Consider the following 12,633-nt stretch of genomic DNA (forward strand, 5'->3'; position numbering starts at 1 on the left):
GTAAGTGGACTCAAACATTGAATTCAATCTATTTATTTCTTAAATCATTACTTGTTAAATCTTGTAACAACTCTTTCCAGCTTTGGATGCTTCGCATACTCAATTAAACTTTGTTATCTGCATATATGTATTACTTTTAGCCATGAATTTTCAATTTTAAACATGCATTTTAACCTTGTTATCTGCCTATATAGGCTATATGATTTACGGGTGGAGAATTAAACATGTCCTATATGATTTAATTGGTTCATCAGAATTTTTAATAAAGCTCCATGAAAATCACCCAATAATTATTAATATTTTTAAACTTGGGAGAAGCCTAATTTAGTAAATTTCACGTAAATATGAGTTTTGTTCCAAAAAGAAAATGATTATACAATGATCTCAAGTCATAATGCAGGGAATCATCTTGCAATGTTTTTCACTTGTAGAACTAATGTAGTGCTATGCCATTATTGTTTTTATTGTTATTATTGATGTAAAATGTTGATTGTATTTTACAGTTTTCTGAATTTGTTTACTCAGTGGAACTAACGCAGGCTTGCTTATCCTAAAAGAAACGACTAACACTTGAGTGAAACTTGGAGGTTGAAATCTTCTTACATAAGAGTTAAGTTCAAACTCATGAGCTTATTATATTTGGTTGGAACAAGTTGATAGGATTCCCTTTTACATACCCATATCCCTCCAATGGTAAAATGAAAAAATGACTTGTGCGAATTCTGCGCAGCATGTTTCTTGTTGCTTTGGTAGGAAACCCTCCAGGAGGAAATTCCAGGCTTTACACTCCGTCATTTATGGGGTTTCTTGTTTGCCTGATCTTGAAGATATGTCAAATCTTGGAACTCTCTATGATATTCTGTATAGTTGTGGTGGTGTCCTACATAATAGTTTAATGGTTTCAAGGTAAAGTTTACTTTTTGTTGCCTTCTAAAGCTAGCTTTCTGCAATTTATATTGGTCATTATATTTGGTTTGTCTTGTTTTGCATCACTATATATTTGGGTGAATCCATGCCATGCCCTCTATGTTCTGCAGTTCGAAGTGCTATTATTACTTAATATTAAGCATTCATCTAGTGAATGCATAGTCTTCTTTTTTACTTTCAAATAAAAAACTCATTGCCTCAAAGTGTGAGGGACATTTGATAATTTCTCCTCTTACGAGAATAAAAGGCCCCATTGAGGCAGCAGCGCATCCCATGATATTGTGTGTATCGCATAATTCTGTTTATGAATTGTTCATTCAATTCCTGAATTGTGGAATTGCCTCTTTCTGATGCTAGTCAGTTTGCAGCCCTCCCACATGACTGAAAGGAAAGCAAAAAGCTGCAAAAACACGCCAAACTGTTCATCATATGAGGATATATTCTTTATGGGAGAGGATTAACAAGATCATTACTCTGTTGGGGGAGGAAGCTAACCAAGTAACAATGGAAGACAATCACCTTTTAGCTTTGGTGTGTGGACACATATTGTGATGGTTGTCATTCTAAATTTCTCTGGATTTTCTTCCTGGAATTTGGATTATGTTGCTGAACTATGTAATTTGATATGTTAGATGAAGGCTGCTGCTATATGATCTTTTACTGCCGGATGCTTTCTGTGCTGTGATTCAACATAGTTACCATCTAATGTTGGTGATGTTTGGTTTTCTAGGCAGTGAAATGATGTTGACTGCTCTTTCTATTTTTGTAAGTTGCTACTACTTGGGTATTTGTTTTCTATGTGAAACTCTGGTTGGTTTTTTCTGGGCTTTTCCTTATGTTTTTGCCTTCTGAGGCTATGGAATACCATGTGAAAGTACATATCACAAGTTTTACGTTTTTGTTTTATAAGCTTCATGTTGATGTGTTGTTGCAGCTATCTATTGTAATAAATAAAACAGATACACATCCGTTAGTTTTAGGAGATACATGTCTTTACTAAAAAAGTTCTGGATAGGAAGTGTCACTTTGCAGAACCTTGGGACCTATCAGTACTATTACCAAACCTGGAAGTTTAAAAGTTTTTCCACTCATCATAGAACGTGACGAGCATGTGACAGGGTCAAGCGATGGACCGGAGAGAAAAGGAGACCCAAAGGAGCCAGGTGTAATCGCATGATATGGCGGCTCTCATGTGTGTTTTAGTAGTGAGAGAGGCACTGAAAAGGCGGGGAAATGGGGTGGAGGAACTGCTCGGTATGTAAAACCCATTATCAAGCCATGAATCTCCATTTATTTAATTTTTTCACATGCCTAATCTGTGAGAAAGAGCAGGGTGAATACTCGGTATGTAAACCCATTTTACTATTATTGCCTTCAATCAATCAATTAATTCTTTATTTATTTTGGTTGATTTTTGCTGTTGTTAATATTGGTTCCACTGAAACTGACCCAGTATGAATTATGATGGGCTGCTAGTGGGTGGGATATGGTTCCAGGGTGGTGGCAAATTGATTTTTTAAAGAACGATTAATGGATGTTAAGGATCAATTGGTATGGATTTGAGTAGAAATAGGCAGCAATCAATGCAAAGACATAGATATAGTGTAACATAAAGTAAATTACTCTATTATGTGTTTTAGTTTGACCTTCTATGTTTTGTTAATGTGAAGTGCCTTAGTTTCCACTACTACTAGAGTATGACGTTTTCCTTAGTTTCCAAGTCAAGGACACCCTTAATAACTTTACCAGCCATCTGTACAAAGCGTTGTAGAAAAAGACTAAAACTTTCATTGATGATGAACTTATCAGAGGAGAACAAATTTCTCCGTCTCTTTGAGTGCAATTGAACACAGTCGAAGATTTCGGTTATTGTTTTTTTTCTCTAAAGGCTATGCTTCTTTTAGATGTTGTCTCAAGAACCAGAAAAGGTTCTTGAATGCAAGAACAAGAACTGTCAGATTGTAATGTTGGTCTTCTATAATGTAGATTCATCATATGTAAGGAAACAAAATGGCACTTTTGGGGAAGGATTTGCTCAGCTTAAAGACCGTTTTATGGATGATTCAGAGATGTTGCAGAGATGGAGGACGCTTTGAAGGAAGCGGGCAACATATCTGGCTTTGATTCAAAAGTCATTAGGTAACTGTTAATTTGTTATCAATGTCTTTTATGTAGTAATTTTTCTTTCAGCTATAAGTTTTATTTTTCTTTTTTGTGTTTTATCTTTTCAACATCTTTGCTTACGATTAACTTTATTAATCTACTTTTGAAAACATGTACACTGTGATTTTGTTTTAGATGAAAAGATGATTTTCTATCAAAATTTATGTTTGTTTAAGTCAAGTGTATGCATCTTTTTGAAGTTAAAATGAGTGATAACTTCTTTGCCATTAAGGGTTTGGAGAGAGTTTAGTGAAAGAGAGAGAGAGAGACATGAAAAAAATATCAAGTTTAGTTAGAATCTTGTAATTTTTAACTTTTAGGTGATACATATTTTACCTTAAATAATTTTTAGATTATATTTTTATAACCATAGTCTATGTATAAAGTTCTTTTCAAGATGAGGCTAACCTAACTTATTCCACTTCTTTCTAAATATCATGCTGTTTGATAGCTAATTCCTGATCAATTCATTTTCCCAAGAACAATATTTTCGTTTCTTTTGAATTTAAGCTTTGATATTCATGATCAGTTGACAGATCCCATTGAGTATCATAAGTTTTGTAAGTATTTTTTGCATTGTGATTGAGCTTCCTTCAAACTAATGAATATATTATTAAGGATATGTAAAGTGATCACCAATTATGTTTGAATCCGAAATTTGGTGCCACTGAAAATTGAATTTTTGTCTTTTTTTTTTAAAGAATAAGAAAATATTCTAACATTCATTAATTCATGTGATGACAGTTCTTTATAATGTTAACCTTATATTTTTAGAATGCTTAGTCAATGAACATATTAGAGATAGAGAAAAGAGAGGTACTTTAATACTCTGTAGCCATAAATGTTTCATATCCTAGGATGGAACAAGCAGTACCCTTCTCTTTGATCGCTTATTAACAAGTAACATCATCATTGGAATTCAGTTCTATGAATTAAAATTATGTCATTACTTGTAAAGGATATTGTTGAAGCCTTAAAGGTATTTTGAAGAGATTGAATGATAATTCCTCCATAATTCACACCAAAAACCTAGTTGGACTAGATTCAACAATTGAACGGATTGAATTTTTTTTACATATGGCTGGTGTTTGCAAGCTAGGAATTTTGTGCATTGGGGGTGTAGGTAAGATAACTCTTGCTGCGGCTGTCTTCAACAAAATCTCTAGACAGTTTGAAGCTGCCTACTTCGTTGAGAATATTGGAGAACAATCACAGAAGTGGGGGACTAAATGACATGCGCCAAAGACTTAATTATGCACTTTTTGGGTATATACATCCCAATATTGTGTTCACCTTCACAAGAGAATGACTTGGCCGCAAGAAAGTTCTCCTTGTGTTTGATGATGTTACACAATCAGAACAAATAGAATATCTAATGGGAGTGTTTGACTACTTGGATTCAGAAAGTCGAATAATCATCATCACGGCAAGAGATTAACATGTACTCAAAATAGTGGATCACATGCATGAGATGAAAGGGTTATAAGGTCATAAAGCTTTTCAACTTTTTACCCTATATGCCTTTGGAGAAAAGTGTCCAACAGAAGATTTATGAATTACTCATTCAATTCTTGAATTGTGGAATTGGCTCTTTCTGATGCTGGTCAATTTGCAACCCTCCCAGATGACTGAAAGGAAAGAAAAAATCTGCAAAAGCATGCCAAACCCTTCATCTTAGAAGGAGGTGTTCTTTATGGGCGAGGGTTAACAGGATTATTACTCAGCAGGAGGAGCTAACCAAGTAATGAAGGAAGTTCATGCTGGCCAACAATTGAAGACAATGTGACCTGCATTGTTCAGAATTGCCAAATTTACAGTGATTATTTTAGTCTGGCTTGATCTCCGGTGCGCATTCTAATGATAAGCTTTTAGCTTAGCATGTGGATATATTGTGATGGATGTCATTCTGAAATTCTCTGGATTTTCTTCCCTGGATTTCAGATTATGTCACCAAACTATTTAATTAGATAAGTTAGATGAAGGCTACTGCTATATAATCTTTTACAGCCAGATCCTTTCTCTGTTGTGCTTCAACATGGTTACTATGAAATGTTGCAGGCGCGTTTTCTGGGCTGTGAAATGAAGTTTATTGCTGTTTCTACTCTTGTAAGCTGCTGTCATTTGGATATTGTCCTCAACTTTGAAATTGCATTGTCCAAAACATCAACAAGAAAATCTGCATTCACACAACATCAACAATCAATTTTTACTCTAATCGGAAGGCTCTCGTGTGTCATTTAGTGGTGAGAGAGGCAATGAAAAGCGTGGGAAATGGAGTGGAGACATTGTTTATTGGCGCCAAATTTGGTTGTTTAAATTTCCATTTGTTCCATTTCTTGACATGCCTAAGTTGTGAGAAAGAGCCCGGGGTGTGAGAATCCTAGGATCGAATGTAGAAAAAATCCTGAAAGTTATAACACTTTCCTGCGAAACAAACAGAGAAACTTGAGAGAAAAAAGAAATTTCTAGAACTGATTCTTGAATTGTTTTTATACTAAAAATGAGTCCACGTTGGATTCGAAAGGCTTTTCAGCAGTTGCGTTTCTGCACTTCTTCTTCAGCTTTATATAATTATATTTACAAAACGCAGCACTTCATTAACTAACGCAACTAACAACAAAACGGAGCACTTCATTAATCAACTGATTCATCAAAACCCATCACTTCAATTAAACTTACTTTCCCAGGCTTCTGATCAGTTTCAGTTAAACATCCTCCAGACTCCTTTCTTTAACTGGGTTTTAGTTTCAATCTCACCTCTGATCTCTCCTGTATTAACAATATGAAATTTTAGATAGCTGGTCCCCGCATTCAGAAATGTACAAGTGACCAATATAACAGTTACAGTAAGTTGGATTAAATATATTTCATAAATATATTTACAAGCTTTGTATTTGTTTTATGGCCTCTACGCATATGCTGGTAACTAGTAATTATCTTTCTCATGATTTGTTCTTTTATAAGGTAAGTGGACTCAAACATTCAATTCAGTTTATTTATTTATTAAAATCACTACTTGTCAAGTCTTTTATTCTACACTATTTCTAGTGTTAGATACTTCTATACTCCGATTAAGCCTTGCATAATCATGGCTTTTTATTAAAAGAAAAAATGATTATACAATGATCTCAAGTCATAATGTGTGGAATGATCTTTCATTATTTATTCACTTTGCAGAAATAACGTAGTGCTATGTTATTATTGTTTTTATTGCTATTACTAATGTAAATTTTCCTTGTTTTTTACAGTTTAGAATATGATTTCTTAAAAAACCGTGGACTCATCTGAGTGAGACTTGGAGGTTGAAATCTTCTTAAAGAAAAGGTGTTCCAAGTCCAAACCCATGAGCTTATTATTGTAGATCGGAACAAGTTGATAGGATTCCCTTTTATTTCACCATGTCCCTCCAAGGGTAAAATGATGGCTGATGCTTGTACAAATTCAGCACAACAGGTTTCTTGTTGCTTCGATAGGAAACCCTCCAGAGGAAATTCAAGACTATTTACTTCAATTCCCAAGCCTGATCTTCAGGATATGCCAAATCTTGGAACTTTCTCTATAGTTTTCTACATAGTTGTGGCGCCCTGCATAATAGTTCAATGGTTTCTGGATAAAGCTTATTTTATCTTGCCTTCAAAACTACTGGGCTTACTTTCTGCAATTTATATTCATGCCCTGCGGCTCTCTTCCAAAATTGCTGAAGTGCCTCTTTTTTAATGCTATTCATTGTGCTTTCAGGTTGATCACGGGCGCGCATGCTAATGATTTGGCTAGCAACTTGGCGCGTGGACACATATTCCCTTGACGGTCATCTCGATGTTCTTTGGATTTTGTTCGCTGGAATTGGTTTATGTTGCCGAACTACTATTTAATTATGTGTTACATTAAGCATAATGCCATGTTGAGGTTTTTGATGTTTGGTTTTCTGGACTATGAAATGTCTGTTGATTTCTCTTGAATACTTTGTAGGCTTGCTATTATTTGGGTGTTCTGTTGTGTTTGAAACACTAGTTTATTGTTGAACTTTTGCCTTCTGAGGCTACTTTTGTCTACATGTTTGCATGATTAGATTTGTTTTTCCATACATCTTTAATACTATACCCGATCATATAAACTGCTAATTGCTGATACCCAGGGGTTTAGAGTTATTTCTGATACCCTAAAGGTACATAAGGGAAATCTCCAAGGGTTTACAACTTTAATCCCAATATCATTGTTGGATCTTTGAAAATGGTAATTTTTAGAGTTACTTGACTCTCTGAGATTTCATTTAATAAAAAAAATACTTATGAGATTTTAGAAGTAATACAAATCATTTTTACAATTAATCAGTTGTTAAAACTTAGAACATGTCTCATTATGATTTAATATTGTATTATGTTTGGGACGATACCGGATTGAACAAAATAATTATATTCAAATTTCATAATAATATAATAGCTAATTTAAATAAAATTTATAATATTAAAGTTCAAAATATATTGAAAAAAATTACATTTATAATATAAATCATTTATATTTATAAATTTAAGTAGGAAATTCAAGGTTTTTTAGTCCATAATTTCTAGGGTTTCTTGTTTGCCTGATCTTCAAGATATATATGTCAAATCTTGTGCCTAGGTTGGGAGAAGCTAGCAGGTGTCACCATGGTGACCTCAAACAATGCATAAGCTAACAATGCATAAGCTAGCAGCTGATATATATATGCTGCATTGTAAGCATAGACAGTGGAAGAGTTACAGTCTCAGTTGTGGCTTTGGTGTGGGAAGCGAGGCTGCCCTTTATGCAGATCTTTTTGTTGTTTTTGTGGCTGCCGTTGTGAGAGATGGACAGAGTTTTACGGCGTTCCTCGGTTGCTTGGCTTTTTGTATAAGATCACAAGATTGTGTATTTCTTTTATGATAGATCTTTTTAATATAACCATATAACACATTTTGACCTCTCTTAGTGATTTACTCATTTTAAAGTAACCAAAATTTTTATTCTTCTGAAAGTTATATTACAATTTCCATATTTATTGATAAGATATATACGAAAGAAAAGATGGGCGAATTGTTAGCTCATCAATTTCATAAAATCAATTAACACGACTTGACCTTCTTTAACGATATGTCCAGATTGCAATATAATTTACAATTATATACTTATTTTTATGAGGAGACTTTGAATAAGCTTTAGTGAATATTCCATTGATATTTGCATGTGATTATTTATTCAATAATATACTTGCAATAATTTTATTTAATAAGAGGTTTTATTAAAACATAGTTTAAGAATGAGATTGTCAATAATAATAATGTCAAAGGCAATAAGAGGTCTGAGGAAGAAGCCTTTAATGGTTTAATGGATCATTTGTTTGCTGCTAATAGGAATAGAGAGACTTTGGGCTTATGTTTTTAGGTTGAAAAAGGTTGGTCTGTCCTGGCCTTGTTTGGGCTTGTTTTTGCTTTGTAGATTGTTGTTTCCTATTGTTCCAACCTTTTTTTTTTTTTAATTATTTTTTTTAAGCCTGGTGTAAAGGATTGTACATCCTTAGCTAGGCTTTTACTTTGTTTTCTTCCCTGGGCCTGTCCAATGTAAGAGAGCTGTGGGGTTTTTTCCTCATTTCCTTTGTATTTTTTCGTATTTTTTTATACAATTACCGGATTTACGGAAAAAAAAAAAAAAAAGTTTTTATTATTTTCTCAAGAAGATGCATTTTGGATTTTTTTTTTTTTAAATAAAAGATGTCATCATATTGCTAATACTTTAATAGCATACCATTATAATTTATGTATTGAATATAATATTTCCTTAACTTCCAATAATTTAATATATTGCTAATTAGAATATCATAGGCTCTGTTTGGCTTATTATTTCTACCCATATTCTCAATCTTATTCCCAAAATACTTGTTTTTTTTGTTATTTGAGAAATATTGGTATATTTTTTAATTACTTTTAGACCCTTAAGTTTATTAATTTCATAAACACCCCTAGAAAAAAGTTTAAAAATTAACAACAACACTCCCACCAACCGATACTTGCCAGATTCTGGCAACCACTATCGATGGTAGCTAGAATCTGTCACAATGGCCTACAAACTATTAGAACTAGCCAGTAATTCATCAATCTGCCATTTTCCGACCAGATCCACAGTGGTTTTGGCTGTCAACGACCGCCAAAGAAATAGTCATCGTAGACTGACAACAACGATCATATCTTTGGCTATCAATAATGACCAGATATGAACTTTTGCGGCTGTCGACGGCCAAATTTTGGCCGTAGATTTGGCATTTTCCAGCCAGATCCACCACGAATCTGGCCGAAAAAAGCCATATTGACGCCCTACCCGTCAGATCGGACCGGTCTGAGTTGTAACGACATTTTCTAGCCAGATTCCGACGGTGGTGGCCGGAATCTAGCACTGTGGGTGGGTGAATGTGTTTTTGTCATTTTACAAAAAATTTATATATTTGGGTGTTTAGTTAAATTAGGAGACCTAGGAGATTTTTTTGTAAATTTTTAAATTTTACTTCGTAATACTCTCTTATTCAACTACCCAATATTATTCCCAAAATCCTATTCAAAATAATAAAACAAACGGACCCATAGCAATCCAAGGAAAAAAAAAGGTGTTATAAAGCAAATAACAGGGTTTGATTAGCTTCTCTGGTGAATGGTGCTATTTTCATTTGTAGGTTAAACAAAATTAAAAGTTTGCAGTAAATTAAGGCCTTTTTCTTTCTCTACTTGTGCATCCAACTCCTCTGGTGAAGTGTGTATTGTAGATTGTGGTGTGCGTGTGCATTGAGATATTTGACTTTCATTGCTAGACTGCCACATAGTCCGTCCGCTCGTCTTTTTGCACCCTTATAAATAATTCGCCTTGTGTTGATTTCATCTGCAAAAAATAATGCTTATTGTTAAATTGAAGTCTACTCAGATCTTAATCAGATTATGTTAGAACTTAACTCTTGGACTCTGTTGCTATTGCGTAAGTAGAGCAAGTTTTTAAGTTTTCCATGACTATGGTTGTCTTTATGCTTATATCTTGTATTTGTGTTTATGTCTAAAGCTAACGGACCTGCATCCCATCATAAGTTCGAAGGGCATGAACTCTCCGTCCACCCAGTTTGTCACCCCAAGTAGATTGGGAATTTATGAGCCCATTCATCAACTTGGCACATACGGGGAAAACTTTAAAAGTAATGGCAATCCGAATACATCAACACATATGATTGTGGAGGTGGATACAAAACTAGACACTCAGGGGTGAACTATTAACATTTACTCTACTTGGTCTGATAGTAGAGGACACATTATTTGGATTCCCAAGCTAAATAATTCTTTTGTTCATCTTTTCAGTCAGAGGATACTTCGCATGGAACGTTCCCGCCTTCTAACAAGTAAGAACAAGAAGCAAGTAAACCTGTTGATAAGGTAAGTTTGATTGTTTCTAATTTATATGAATATTGATAAGCTATTGTACATGTTTATTTGCATCTTTTATTTTCTGCAGACTCACAAACTCTTGTTCTGCTTCTTAGTCTTTGATCCTTGTTTCTTCTCTGAAATTATTGTTGCTTTATGTTTGCCTAATTGGCTGAAACTTATGAAATATTACACTCCTAAAAAATGGTTCATGTATTAATGCAATGAAGGTGGTTTTTGTATTAGTTCGCTAGGACTTTTGAACTATTCTCAAATTGATCCTATTCTCCATGATTGATTCAGAAATTACTTAAAAACAGTCTATATCTGCACAAAGCCAAGAATTGGCACATAACTTAATGTACCACATACTGCCTTTGACTTCACTTTATTCAGTGCATTCATTCTCACAATTGACCCATTTGACCCATAGGTTGTGGCTAATTTTGTATATGGAGTATGGACACTAGGTTGAAGAGCAAAATAGGCAAACTTGTGAACTGAGGTGTGCATTGCAGGCCCATATTAGTGATATAGAGCTTCACATACTAGTGGAGGCTAGCATGAGCCACTATTTTGAACTTTTCCGCATGAAATCTATTGTTGCAAAAGCCGATGTTTTCTATGTAATGTCCAGCATGTGGAAGACAGTAGCTGAACGTTTTTTCTTTTGGATTGGAGGATTTCGCCCTTCTGAGCTTCTTAAGGTTATTCATATTTCAATTTATTTAATAAGTGAAATAATTTGCTCCATTGAAGGTATTTACGTATAATAAATGGAGTAACCATAGTTTTGGACACATTCAGTAATTTATTATATATATATATGTAAAAATTGCTCTTTCACATATTTCTTAATCGAATTGTTATCTAAGGTCTTTCACCACAGCTAGAATAACGATGATTCTTAAACTGACATTGATAACAGGTTCTTGTTCTTCATCTTGACACCTTGATCGATTCACAATATATGGAAGTTAGTAACCTAAGACAGTCATGTCAGCAAACGGAAGATGCTCTGTCTCAAGGCATGGAGAAATTGCAATCAATCTCTTGCTGAAACTGTAGCTGCTGGTCAACTAGTAGAAGGAGGTTACATCCCACGGATACCTACTACAATGGAGAAGTTGGAAGCTCTAGTCGTCATTGTGAACCAGGTAAGAATATCTGATGTTTCTATTGCATGCTATCTCTACTTTCAATATCTTTCAATAATCCATTTTCTAATATGTCAATTAGTTCTATATCAGCACATCTGACTTAAATTGAGAAACCTTCTAGTGATTCGAATTTGCGTTTCTTCTACTTCTTGTCCAAACAGGCTGACCATATTCTCCAGGATACGCTACAGCAGATGTCTCGTATCCTAACAACTCACCAAGCAGCTCGAGGCTTACTTGTGTTGGCGAAATACTTCTAACGACTTAGAGCTCTGAGTTCTATTTAGGCCACTCGTCCTCGCGAGCCTGCCTAATCTTATATTGGTCTACAAGCGCAAAAATCTCTGGAAGATCCTTGCCGTCCAAACTTTGTTTCCCCCATCAGAGGTACATGTGGACATTGTTGTTAAAAGCATAATCTGCATCCTTTAAGCTGCTGACATTTTTGAAGCAACCACATGCACGCGTCTTGAGAAATTGTAAATATAAATAGCCTTTTTACCCGAGAGGAAGTTAAGTTTGTAATTAAATCAATTTTCGATGCATGATACACATTTTATCATCTTTTAAAGAACATATTTAGGTTTTATGCTTTGGGGTACCGTTGTATCATCTTCATGTAAATCTTTATAAGACGACAGTTTTACTTTCTTATGTTTTTCGTATAAATCATGTATTTCATAGTGTTTTTGTGTTCTTCGAGTATGGAAAAATACTTGAAAACTTGAAATAGTAGTGTACTTAAATAAAGATTTAATCATTGTGGTTAGTGGGAGAACAAAAGAATGCTCATTTTATAACTATCAATTCATTCTAATATAATGAATTGGAAATCGATGAAGAGAGCCAAATCAATTAATCTCAAACCATCACTTTCTTTGGACTTCAATGGTTCATAGTTACTAATCAGTGAGAAAACGTTCTTTATCGTCTTTCAAAAAAGGGTCTGTGCCATATACACCCCTGAAACT

At 34.3% G+C, this 12,633-nt stretch overlaps 2 pseudogenes; both read left to right on the forward strand.

Moving 5' to 3' along the window:
* Nucleotides 1–10,182: 10,182 nt before the first annotated feature.
* LOC116121752 overlaps nucleotides 10,183–12,633 on the forward strand; it is a 50,158-nt pseudogene continuing 47,707 nt past the window's right edge.
* LOC116121754 lies at nucleotides 10,955–11,976 on the forward strand (annotated as a pseudogene).

The sequence above is a fragment of the Pistacia vera genome, unplaced genomic scaffold (genome assembly GCF_008641045.1).
Source record: "Pistacia vera cultivar Batoury unplaced genomic scaffold, PisVer_v2 Contig128, whole genome shotgun sequence".
NCBI classification, from domain to species: Eukaryota; Viridiplantae; Streptophyta; class Magnoliopsida; order Sapindales; family Anacardiaceae; genus Pistacia; species Pistacia vera.